The following is a 13,392-nucleotide window of genomic DNA, read 5'->3' on the forward strand; positions in this document are numbered from 1 at the left end:
TCGCACTGGGGGCCTTCGTTGGTTGGACTTTCTATCGGCGAAGCTTGGTTAGGGTTAGGATATCAGGGAATGGCCAATCAGAGGGAGAGCAAAGCAGGTCATAGCTTTGTTATAGTAGGATTATTAATGTCTACAAGGCGGCCATGAGCTAGCCAGACCGGCTATGTTTTAAAAAAGCCCTTCGAAGCGACTTCGTAATGGGAGACATTAATCCACTTTATATTTACATAAACAATGCTGCTGCTTCATAATGCTCTGAATGTCAAATCAAGGGCCTTTAATGGATGTTGTTAGCACAGAAAAGGACACACAAATGTTACTCCTTATTATGTTTTGACAAAACACAAGTAAATAAGATTGAGAATATGTGTATTCACACATATATATATGAAGAGATTTGCTGATATTTTCACGGGAGGACTTTTACTACCCATTTTCTATTCTATTTTTGATTATTTTAATATTCATTAATATGTTTATAGATGCTTCTTTGACTTTAAAAGAGTGTGAAGTGTAACATGTACAGCTTTTTAAAAATGGTATAACTGTACTCCGGTAATTCTGTCACGGTAATGCAACTTGAGAAATAACCATGTACTGAACATATTTGTACACAGACAGACTTGAATTTAAACCACAGGACATTTCTGATTTTGCTTCATAGTTCCTCTCGTGCAAAGAATCAGAATCAGAAACATTTATTAGCTACGTGTGTTAGACACAAGTAGAATTTGACTTGGCAGTGTGCATATTAGACAGACAAACAAAACAACAACAATCAAAAACAATCAACAGTCAACATATAAGATAAAATAAATCAAGTAAGGGAATGAGTACATTGTTTCAATGAGTTGTTTATCTTTTTGAACCAGTTGCATATTTTTCCGCCTCTTCCTCTTTTTGATATCAAGGCTTCCTCGAGCTTCCCATATGTTGAATAATGCTCTCTTTTTTGTAGCAGTAGCTGGTATATCTCACTGTGATGAGTAGTTTTAGGTTCAAGGTTGTCACCCATTCTGTTTGGGAAACCGTTGAGCCAATTAATGTTCAATTTAGGAAGCCGTATATGTTGGTTGATGTTTTTTTACTCATTGTATTCCCAGAAACACTGCGGAGTGCAGCACTGTGTGTGGTTCAGTCGCACAGGGCTGCTGAATTTCACAACCTCTGGAGAATGAAGGTTGGTCAAATACAATACAGGGAGAAATTGAGACAGACGTTGACTGACATGTTGGCAGTACTGTTACAGCCTCTCTCTTTAGGTATAGAGTGCAACAGGTAAGTATTACTTCGTTTTATTTAGGAATAACAGGGCGACAAAAAACATTTGACTCAGCATTCGCAGGATAAGTACATTTATTTATTTATATTAGTGCAATTTTGTTGGGTTTTTACCTCACTTGATAATTTCCCTTTAATGCTTTTTATTAATACTTCACGACACCTCAAAGGCAAATATTAAACTCTTTGCTTTATTAGATTTCTTTATACACATCAAACAATTAACACAATCATCGGGGCCCAAAAGCATATGTGATGCCCAAAGGCTCCCAAACAGGTTAGTCCTGCAATGAAGCTATTATACAACAAAAGTGCAATTTCCATTGTTGGAAAAAGTACTCAAAACTTTTACTCAAGTAAAAATAGAGCAAAACAGTGTAAAAATACTCTGTGAGTAAAAGTCCAGTATTCAAACTTTTTTCCTGATGTAAAAGTATTAGCATGATACAAAAGTAAAATTAAGCAACTAATTTTGCCGAATAGCCCATTTCAGAATAATATACTTAATGTTATATTATTGAGTTAAGTGGTGTATTTATGCGCACATACTTTTTGGGGTTGTTGACGTTCCTTTCCGGTATCTAAAGGTATTTAATCAGCATTTACATGCTGCCAGGTGTCTTCATCATGGGATCAATACAGTTTTATATGTATGCATATTAACACAACAGAATGTATTTGGATTATTATGTTGGATTATTAATCTGAATCTACAAAATAAAAACTATAACTAAAGATATAAAGTAATTGTGGTGGATTTGTTTCCCTCTGAATGTAGCCTTGTAGTCAAGAAAAGTACAAGTACCGTAACATTGTACTTAAGTACAGTACTTTCAACACTACATTTTGTTCTAGGTAAATACAATACAAGTATTCAAGACTGCATTTTTAAGAATGTAGCCTAGGCGCCTTTCACCGCTGGACTCAAATCAACCATCAAAGTTACTTGAGTTGCCAAAATATACTTTGATGTGTATATATACATATATATATATACTTATATATATACTATATGTATATATATATGTGTGTGTGTCTTTATGCCAAATTAGCATGACAATATGTGTGAGTGTCTGCGTGTGTGTGTGTGTGTGTGTGTGTGCGTGTATTTCTTTCTTTATACCATAGCATGGAAATGTCCAGAAGCCTGTGTATTCATTCATGAACGTTTGAAGTCGTAAAACTATGTGACCGAATCAAACTGAATCTTTTTAGGAGTGAAACATAAGCGAGTCCCCGTGAAATCCTGTTCACCCGTTACTACCACTGTACGCGTCGGTACCGGTAGTCAGTCGGTTGTGTGCGTGTGTGTGTGTCACCGGGGAGGAGGGGGCAGGACGCAGCGAGCAAAGGAGTGACTTACTTTCAAAAATAGTACACTTCATCACAGCGAGCACGGAGGCTGTGAAACATGGTCGGCTACGGAAATAAATAACGGGACCGGGGCGATATTATTCAAATCAGAAAAGTGGGACACCGGAGGGTACGGCGAGGAGAGGAAGAGGAAGAGGGCACTTCAAGAGAGAAGAAAGAGAGTTTTAAGTCGCTACAACGCGCCTCACTGTTGGTATTTGGACACGAATACCTGCCGAAAATAGTCCCGGTGAGTACACCCCGGTTCACGGTCCGCTGCAGTGAAGCGCGAGGCACACGGACGCACCGTTTTCAGGTTGAAGTTGATACAAGTGTGACTTTTTATTAAATGGACACATTCAGCCGAACGCATTCATTCACAGGAACAAGGTGAACAGGGAGTTACAAGTTTCCCCTGCAACATGGCGGCTCAGATGTCACACACCGCTTCCCAGAAGTAACGTTAGGCAGAACGATAATGAGCTAGGACTGCAGGGGCATGCACGGCAGCTCAGTGTCCACTCAAACACCATTACACGAGTGTGTGTTTCATCAAACTGATTCTTAAGGTGTTTGTTGCGTAGACTGAGGGTTGTAGTCGACCAGAGTCGAGCCCACTTTCCAAATCAAACCACACTGCTGGTGTTTGACTTGAATGTAACTTCACTTGTTTTCTATGGAATGAACGAATGAACAAATCTGGCAATGTTACCCTCACTGGCTTCCTGCCAAACACACTGGCTTTGTGGATAAAAACGTAATACTTTTTAAAAAAAATGTTCGTGGTCACTGTAAAATTCGCACACGTGTTAAGTGGCTCCAATTAAGGCCGATAGGAGAATGCATGTGTTATGCAACGAGCTGTGGAAACGCATGTTAACTAGTAATACTATTCTAATGAGGATGTCGATGTTAGGGCTGATAAATCATTCTAAATTAAAGGGTTTAATGCATCCTAATGTGCTTTAATGAATCACCATAAGTCTAATGAATCATGTCAACTGACCTGTTGGGTCAGCTGAAATGATTCATCACACCACAACTTGCCAGAGGGTTTTATCGGAGAGGGTCGGAGCATTTTTTGGGTGTCTAGCAGAATATGACAGCTCCCCCAAAACAAATATAGTTACTTTCTCTTTCAGCAATGGTTAATTTTAAGAGTCATGCTGCAATTTATGTGTCTTTGTGTCACACAGGTCAAGTTCATAAACAAACATTCATGAACAGTCCCATGAAAGGCCAAGACTGAAACATATATCCAAACTAAGACCACATTTCTGTGTGTGTCCAGTCAGGTTTCAGTCCTTTCCAAAGTGTTGCTCCCTGTGGAGGAAACCAAACAAGAGGGATGGCAGTGACAGATGGGCTGTCTCCCAAACTGCCCCCTGAGGGTCTGAGCTGTTCCCCCGTAGATGCTCATTGTTTACTTTAATTGAACTGGTTTGGAGCTTTGACTGGGCTCAGCGAGAGAGCAGAACAAGTGAGCCTCCCAACTCTTCCTGGCACCCACCAGCACATAACAACTTGAGTTTATAAATATATATCCCCCAACCAACTTTTGAACGCATCTCGTATTTGATGTACCTGAAGATAACACCTGATGGTCTCTTACCACCAGCTTTTAACTTCATAACGTTTCATCTCGGTGTCTCGGCGTGGAAAGATCTGAGTGGTTTAGTTGATTTACAGTAATGTGAATACTGTCTCTACTGTGGTGGGGAGATAATAGCGGTGGGGGTGAAACCTATTATTAGCAGAGCAGTCATTCCTATCTAGCCTCTAGTTTGTATGATTTCTTGAGAGTTAAATTATAGTGAGATTTAAGTATTCCTCATTTTGCACAGAGGAGCATTTGGATTGACCTCGGAGCTCTTTGCTCGTTTTTCGTTGGCTGTGTGTTTGAGGCCTCTGATCGCTTGCAAAATAGCAGATATTTGTGAATTTGGCAAAATTAATAGAGATCTCTTATGCCTTTTAACCCCAGAAACCTTTAATTTAAATTCACAAGCATGGTTGCGCATGTTGTAGAGTCTTCCAGGTGTGCCAGGCTGCAAGTTCAACGTCGATTAATCTCACTTTTCGACTCCGTTGTGCTCTCTGGTTTGTTGAAGACGGTTGGTAGAGACACAACTTTCACTTCACCGCGTCTGTGTCTCGCTCTTTTCTTCCTTCCTTCCGGCTTCTTCTTGATCTCGCTCTGCGTTTCCTCTTCTCAGCTTCTCCATGTCTCTTTCTGTATGCATTACTCTTTTCCCTCTTTATTTCATGCTGTCTTTCTCTGCAGTTTACACTCACTCGGCAGACCTCATACTAGTGGACGTGAGAGGAATCTGGTCATAAGACAGACATGCTAAGATCACAAAAGTTGTCACTTTCGTTAAAACCGCACTGTGCTTCAGTAAAACAATACAAGGGGCTGCGTTGGTGGGCGTGTTGCTTCCTGGTGAGACGATGAAATACAATCCGCGAAGGCCAGTATGAAAAATGCGGTTACACGGGTTTGAAAAAAGTTTTTCTGGAGCTAAATCGTTTCAAAGTGTTTAAAAAAGTGACCAATGGTAATAATCGCCACCAAGAATGTGTGTGTGCCAGCATTGGATTGGCCAATGCAGCATCCTTCGGTTTGATGTTGCACTGCGTTGTGGCAACATGTTCAGTCGGGTTCAATTTCTTTCCGGGATTAACGTGTCTTTTGACAAAGACCACAGACTTGCGCGTAACTTGGCACAGATACGCTCATTTGATCTTTAAATGAATAAGGGGAGGTACAACACATGTTTGAGTCCACTTCTTGTGGAAGGTCCTGAGTGCCGGTTCATGCTATTTCAATTTGGTGCTTTTCTTCACCGAAGCAAACTGGTTGGTTTGGTTCTCTGCTCTAACTTTCTGGACCTGTAAAACCAACTCCAACCGACTCCACCGTGTCTCCAGCTCAGAACATGCTGTCACTTCCTCCAGCCCTCAAGGCCGTGGCATGCTAGCTTACCGTCTGTAACCCGCAACCAGAGATGCATTGCTTCTGTTTTGACCTGGTGACGACTCCGGGGTCATGCCGGGTCAGTCGGGCTGTCTCCTGGCAGCACAGGGTTCAGAGGTCAGATGTGGGAGATAGGAGAAGCAGGGAGAGACGTTTTGCTTTCGGTTCGACCGGCTCGTAAAGGATGCAGTTGAACGTTGAAGTGATCATGATGGATCGGACGTTGCATGCACCAAACAATCAATCTCCATAATTTGAGATGTATTTTGTTACATCAACCATGCAGTTCCACAGTCGATAAAAACATACAACAGCACATAGTTTCCATGTAGCAGTTTGTACACACAGCTCACCTGACAACGCTGACATATTATTATTGCATTAAGGGTCTCTGGGCAGACCATATGAGTTGGATCAGACACTATTTTCTGTGCCTGTATGACAATAAACTGCTGCTGGATTATTCGGAAGGACGAGTATATTTTAACCCTCCGAATTTTCAAAGCATTTTCTGTTCCAAACGAGCAATCTGAGATTCAGCTGTCCAGACAAGTCACCGTACCAGGCTGTTATCTCACGTCCCATCATACTCCCTCAGATGGTCCAAGAGCAGCATGAACTTCTGCTCTAATCTATCGAGCATCACAACAACCCAAGAGCGTTTCTCAGCTGATAAGGGGCTGCTTTTTGTTTCACACCTTGTGTTTATTTGCTTTCCGTTATGTAAAATGCTTCATGGCCTTTGAGATCAACCTGTTAACTCTTCCAAATGCCCAAACTTCCAAGTTTCTCGATTCCAGGAAACCATAGCCTGTAAAAAGTTAATTTAGAAAGCTGCTGCGTAGCTTTATTTGCGGGTCCGGCCAACCGTCCTCGTCTGTGTTACGTGTTACTGTAATGTGTCGTTAAGAGGATAAATGGAGCTTGTGGGTATTTCAGCAACACACATGTCTAAAGTTGCAGCACACTGTATATATATAAATATATATATCATGTATAACACACACACATGCACACACACACAGACACACACACATACACTGGTCAGGTCCTGTCATGGTGGACGGAGAGAATAGCGAGCAGCTGCAAGTGGTAATGTGGTCATGTGGTATGAATGTGTGTGTGTGTGTGTGTGGGGGTCTTCATTGATGCGACAAATACTATGCAGCCAGACGATAGTAATTGTTGACGAGACTCAACTTCACACAGTCATGCATTGATTACTTCATAATGTGCGTGCAGTATTCATCCAGGTAGTTTGGGTCAATGGATCCTTAAGAGTTTAGAATATGAAATAACAAAGTAGTGACAATAAGATTTCCCAGAGCCCAAAGAGACATCTTCAAGCACCAAATCTTCACAACGGAAAAACCTTCATCAGATTGTGGTGGATAAACCACAAGAATTAAGTGGGTATCACAGTAGAGGTAGAGATCCATTTTCTGTCAGTTAGTGGATTAATGGACTTCCACCCTCATCGTCTCAGCCGTACTTTAGTAGGACGCCACCGTCGACACGCATGCAATGCAAATGTCACACTTCATTTCCTACAGATTCCAAACTAACGTTTATTTTGAGAATTTAAACCAATATTCTCATCATTCATTCAACAAAATAAGCCAAACTGCTTCCACACACATGCATGACATTTATGACACATTTATGACACATTTATGACATTGAAAGTAGTGAAATTCTCCACTCACATGTCTCAACCACGTTTACTCAACAAGATACCGGGGGAGCTGCTGTGCTACGACAGAAGGTGCCTTTCGTGGCAGGTTAACGGCTCTCTGTGTGATGGTTAAGATCACCTGTTGAACCAGATGACAACAGGAACATCGTGTCCTTCTGCTAAAGTGAAAAAAAGCGGCAATGACAAGTCTGGAAATTCAATATATTTAGTAATTATAATGAGAGCATTTTGTCAGCAGGTCTACCGGGTGTATCGAGGTGTAGGAGAGTCGGTTGTGTTCAGCGTGTGAGTCCTCTGTTGTCCACAAAGAGCCTTTCACATTATTGTCCACAGACTGAAAAGACTTTTCAAATTGTCTTTCTCTTCTCTCTGTGTGTCTCTTCTAGACGTCGCTTATTGAGGCTCCTCTGTCCCATGTGACCCCCTGACACAGAGAGGTACGGCCACACACACACACACACACACACACACACACACACACACACAGACTGCCTATTCGGGGAACATTTAAGCATTCAGCTATGTTTTCTGAACCCTATCTTACGGCGTAAGTTAGTGGAAGGCGGAGAGTGCGTCCTCCGTGTGTGTGTTCGGGAGAGCGCGTGCTGTTGGTGTGTTTGTTTCCGTAAAGCTCAGCAAATGTCAGCCATAATAAAACACCATGGTGCAACAGCAGTGTGCACCACCACCTACACAAACGCAGAAAAGCAACACATGTGCAGTCAGCTGTATATATAAACCTCTCCACCTCCATCCCCTTCTCTCTCTTTCTCCCCGTCTATACTTTACTCGCTGTAGCTGAGCTGCGAGAGAGAAGACGTCAACCTTCTCTTAAGTCTTTTCTTTCATCGTCCTCTGGTGCTAGAGTTTGATGAGAAATGGGAGCAACGTTGGTTTTCTGTGGCTTTGAAGTGTTTCCCCTCGAGTTGACAAAAGGACAGAGAGTCACACGTCATGCTGTCGGCTTCACTCAAGTTGTCATGATGTGTGTTAAGAGAAGGTGCAACTGTAAGTCTTACTTTTTGATTTATAGAACATGTAAACCAAAATGCCAGCCACAAAAATAGAAAAATTGTCATCTTTTGAAATGAGGAACAAATAGTTTATTGGACTTTTTTAGATTCAGGTTAGTAGGGAGGATGTTTAAATCGAGAACTGCCCCAGCATGACGCTGTATGTTTACCTACACATCTATTTCATTGTTTTGAGTGAGTTTTGAGCAGGTTGCTTTTGGCAGACCGGTCATTAATGAAGCAGGGACCTGGGTACAAAATAAAGAAAAAGAAAAGTAGTTTTGATCCAGTCCATGTGACCAATCTGTGTACTTGGACCCAGAGCCGAGCTGCTCCTGGCCCTCTGACAAAGCTGGGGGTGATTGCTGGAAGGATAATTATATCTAAGATGATTTAACGCTTTCAGAGTTAAAATAGAAAGCACACCTCAGACCAAATGTTGCTCCGTGTCAACTATACACCAACAGACAGATGACAGACAGACTGAGAGACAGACTGAGAGACAGACACGGTGTCGTTATCACGAAGGCCGGGCTGTAAATAACAAATAGCTCAGCCCGCGAGTCCAGGGTGGTAACTGGTTAACTGGGGAGACTTATTTTGGCTCATGTAATCCAAACCGCTCTTCTGTGCTTTATAATTTGTAATGAACAAACTTTTCGGCGATTCTCATCCATAAAAGGACAGCGGGCGATAAAGGAAGTCGTCCAGCGTTTTTTGGGAAACGTATCCGCTCTCTGTCGTCTTACCCTCCATCAGAAAGCCAGTGAGCATGTTCCCACAACCTTTGAACGAAGTCCCGATGGACATGTGGATTACAGTTGTGGTAAAATATGTTTGATGTTATTGTTAGTTGGTAGAACGTACTGTTGGGTAACACAGACATAGACTAGTGCGTTTCTAGAGTCTTACTAAAGTGCACTTTGGAGGAGTGGCTCCACGGTTCAAGAGAGCACATTTGGGTCAGTAGAGAGAAGGTTTGTGTGTGTGTGTGTGTGTGTGTGTGTGTGTGACTGTGTGTGTGTGACTGTGTGTGTGACTGTGTGTGAGTGAGAAAGTGACTGAAAGGAGGAATCCTGCTTTTGTCTTGATAAAGCATGAAGTCTCCTGGGACGCTTTCAAATCCTCTCTGGAATGTGTGCGTGTGTGCAAGTGCCAGTTTTCTAAAGTGTGTGTGTGTGTGTGTGTGTGTGCGTGTGCGTGTGTGTGTTGGGGGTTGGCTTGTCACCACATTTATACAAGGAATGCACATATTTGTGTGTGTCTCTGCGTGTTTCAGTTTTGTGGTGTAGTGTGACTGAGTCTGTTACCATGGCGACCGATGTCCTCTGGTGTTTTCTGTGTCAACTGACAGCAGCAGTGCTGGTTGACAGCTAAATTTCTTTCCTTCTTCAAAAAAAGAAGAAAAGTCTGGCAGGAGGCTGAGTCCGTGGGGACTCGGCTGCTTCAAGTCCTTTTCTCTCTCTCTCTCTCTTACAGTCCTCCTCCCCCTCTTTATCTCTGTACTCTTGTTAAGTAGTCTAAATGCCAGCCTACGGTTCAGATTTACTCAGCTGCTCTCATTAATATGTTTATTTACCAAGAACTTGACTCATCCTCCGCCGGCCCTGAGTTTGACTCTGAGCCGCTGCCTCTCGCTCGTGTGCGGGTGGGTGTGTCGCTTTGCATTCACTAGTGCTGCAGTTAGACAGGGTCTTGTATTTTACGCCCCAATAAGTCCCTGATGGGGCTCCTGTATATAGTTTATATTATTTATAAGTTACTTTTTAAAATGTTGCCCAAATCAGATCCACCAGAAACATTTCAATAAACATGACACACACTGATTGCTTGTTGGCGTGAGCAGTCTTCCCTCCTGTTACCTTAACATTTACTAACATATTTTACCCTCGGGGTCAATTTGACCCCAGCAAATAAAACCTCCAGAAAATTATGAGAATTAATATTGTTTCCCAAGTTTAAGTGTGAGGTACTTTATGTTTGTTTGTTGACTACCAAAATAGCCCTTTAAATATATAAAAAAGTTGATATTTCTTATATGTTTGACACAGTGAAAAACAGCCAAATTGACCCCAAAGAACACCGACATTAAACATTGAATGGGGTCAAATTGACCCTAAAGGTAACAGGAGGGTTAAAGCTGAGAGGCCGAATAGTTGACGTGTTTTTTTCAATGCCGTTGTTGCTGTGTTGTGCAGGATGGTGATGGAGGGGGGGCAGAGAGACAGAGGGAGGGGGACTCCAGCAACAGTAGAAGCAGAGCGGAGGCAGATCCTCGTAGAGCTCGGTGAGTAACCTTCGACCCCCAATAGAAACATCTGAATGGGACCCGAGGTGCATTTTCCTTTCCTTCATTATTTTGGCTCCACTATTTCCAAATGTGTAACTAAATGTGTAAAGCTTGAAACAAAGTCTCCTTCTCTTTGTCACAGGGGAGCAGAACTTGGATGCTATTTGTCTGTCCACATATCGAACAGCCTGTAAGCTCAGATTCATACAGAAGAGATGCAACTGTAAGTCATATATAAGCTTTTCTACGTGACACATATCTTGACACATATGTCCCTTTTTTATTTACACTAGTAGAAAATGTACACTACCGTTCAAAAGTTTGGGGTCACCCAGACAATTTCGTGTCTTCCATGAAAACTCACACTTTTATTTATCAAATGAATTGAACATTTCATAGAACATATAGTCAAGACATTGACAAGGTTAGAAATAATGATTAATATTTGAAGTATTAATTTTGTTCTACAAACTTCAAGCTCAAAGGAAGGCCAGTTGTATAGCTTATATCACCAGCATAACTGTTTTCAGCTGTGCTAACATAATTGCACGGGTAGTAATCAGACATTAGCAAACACAATGTACCATTAGAACACTGGAGTGATAGTTGCTGTAAAAGGGCCTCTATACACCTATGGATATATTTCATTAGAAACCAGACACTTCCACCTTGAATATTAATTTACCACATTAACAATGTATAGAGTGTATTTTTGATTAATTTCATGTTATCTTTATTGAAAAAACAGTGCTTTTCTTTGAAAAATAAAGACATTTCTAAGTGACCCCAAACTTTTGAACGGTAATGTACATTCTTTCAAACAGCGTTGGAAATACACGAGGGCAAAGGGCAAAACTGCCCCTTAGAAATATAATTTCCCCCCGATATCACTCGGAGAGGGGCAACAAATGCCCCCATAATTTATATAATGTAATAACGTTTAGGTTTTATTCTTCGGTGTGTGTGTCCTCTCTGTATTTTCTGTACTTGGTAGGTACACAAAAAATCTATAAATATAATTTTTAATTATTAAAAAACAAAAAAAATAGTTATTATTGTTAATAGTTGTTTAAAATGTAATAATAAAGAACCACAAAGAAATAAGAATACACTTGAATATGATTGTCTGATTTATGTTTTCTGTTTGTTTTTTGTTCAAAAGATCTAAGAAAACACTTTGAATCCGTAGACGACTGCCTGATAGTCTTATTATTGCCATTTTTATGACAATTGCTCATATACTGTAAGCCTAACTAAGTACACTACCGTTCAAAAGTTTGGGATCACCCAGACAATTTCGTGTTTTCCATGAAAACTCACACTTTTATTTATCAAATGAGTTGCAAAATGTATAGAAAATATAGTCAAGACATTGACAAGGTTAGAAATAATGATTTGTATTTGAAGTATTAATTTTTTTCTTCAGACTTTGCTTTCGTCAAAGAATGCTCCTTTTGCAGCAATTACAGCATTGCAGACCTTTGGCATTCTAGCTGTTAATTTGTTGAGGTAATCTGTTGAAATGTCACCCCACGCTTCCTGAAGCACCTGCCACAAGTTGGATTGGCTTGATGGGCACTTCTTGTGGACCATACGGTCAAGCTGCTCCCACAACATCTCAATGGGGTTGAGATCTGGTGACTGTGCTGGCCACTCCATTACAGACAGCATACCAGCTGCCTGCTTCTTCCCTCAATAGTTCTTGCACAATGTGGAGGTGTGCTTTGGGTCATTGTCCTGTTGGAGGAGGAAATTGGCTCCAATCAAGCGCTGCCCACAGGGTATGGCATGGCGTTGCAAAATGGAGTGATAGCCTTCCTTATTTAAAATCCCATTTACCTGGTACAAATCTCCCACTTTACCAGCACCAAAGCAGCCCCAGACCATCACATGACCTCCACCATGCTTGACAGATGGTGTCAGGCACTCTTCCAGCATCTTTTCACCTGTTCTGCGTCTCACAAATGTTCTTCTGTGTGATCCAAACACCTCAAACTTGGATTCATCTGTCCATAACACCTTTTCCAATCTTCCTCTGTCCAATGCCTGTGTTCTTTTGCCCATACCAATCTTTTCTTTTATTGGCCAGTCTCAGATATGGCTTTTCTTTGCCACTCTGCCTAGAAGGCCAGCATCCCGGAGTCGCCTCTTCACTGTCGACGTTGACACTGGCGTTTTGCGGGTACCATTTAAAGAAGCTGCCAGTTGAGGACCTGTGAGGCGTCTATTTCTCAAACTAGAGACTCTAATGTTCTTGTCTTCTTGCTGAGTTGTGCACCGGGGCCTCCCACTTCTCTTTCTGCTCTGGTTAGAGCCCGTTTGTGCTGTTCTCTGAAGGGAGTAGTACACACCGCTGTAGGACATTTTCAGTTTCTTTGCAATTTCTCGCATGGAATAGCCTTCATTTCTAAGAACAAGAATAGACTGGCGAGTTTCACATGAAAGTTCTTTTTTTCTGGCCATTTGAGAGTCTTATCGAACCCACAAATGTGATGCTACAGATAATCAACTAGCTCAAAGGAAGGCCAGTTGTATAGCTTATATCTCCAGCATAACTGTTTTCAGCTGTGCTAACATAATTGCACAAGGGTTTTCAAGGGTTTTATAATCAGACATTAGTCTTCTAAGGCGATTAGCAAACACAATGTACCATTAGAACACTGGAGTGATAGTTGCTGGAAATGGGCCTCTATACACCTATGGAGATATTTGATTAGAAACCAGATGTTTCCACCTAGAATAGTCATTTACCACATTAACAATGTATAGAGTGTATTTCTGA

The sequence above is a fragment of the Pseudoliparis swirei genome, chromosome 12 (assembly GCF_029220125.1).
Source record: "Pseudoliparis swirei isolate HS2019 ecotype Mariana Trench chromosome 12, NWPU_hadal_v1, whole genome shotgun sequence".
Taxonomy (NCBI): domain Eukaryota; kingdom Metazoa; phylum Chordata; class Actinopteri; order Perciformes; family Liparidae; genus Pseudoliparis; species Pseudoliparis swirei.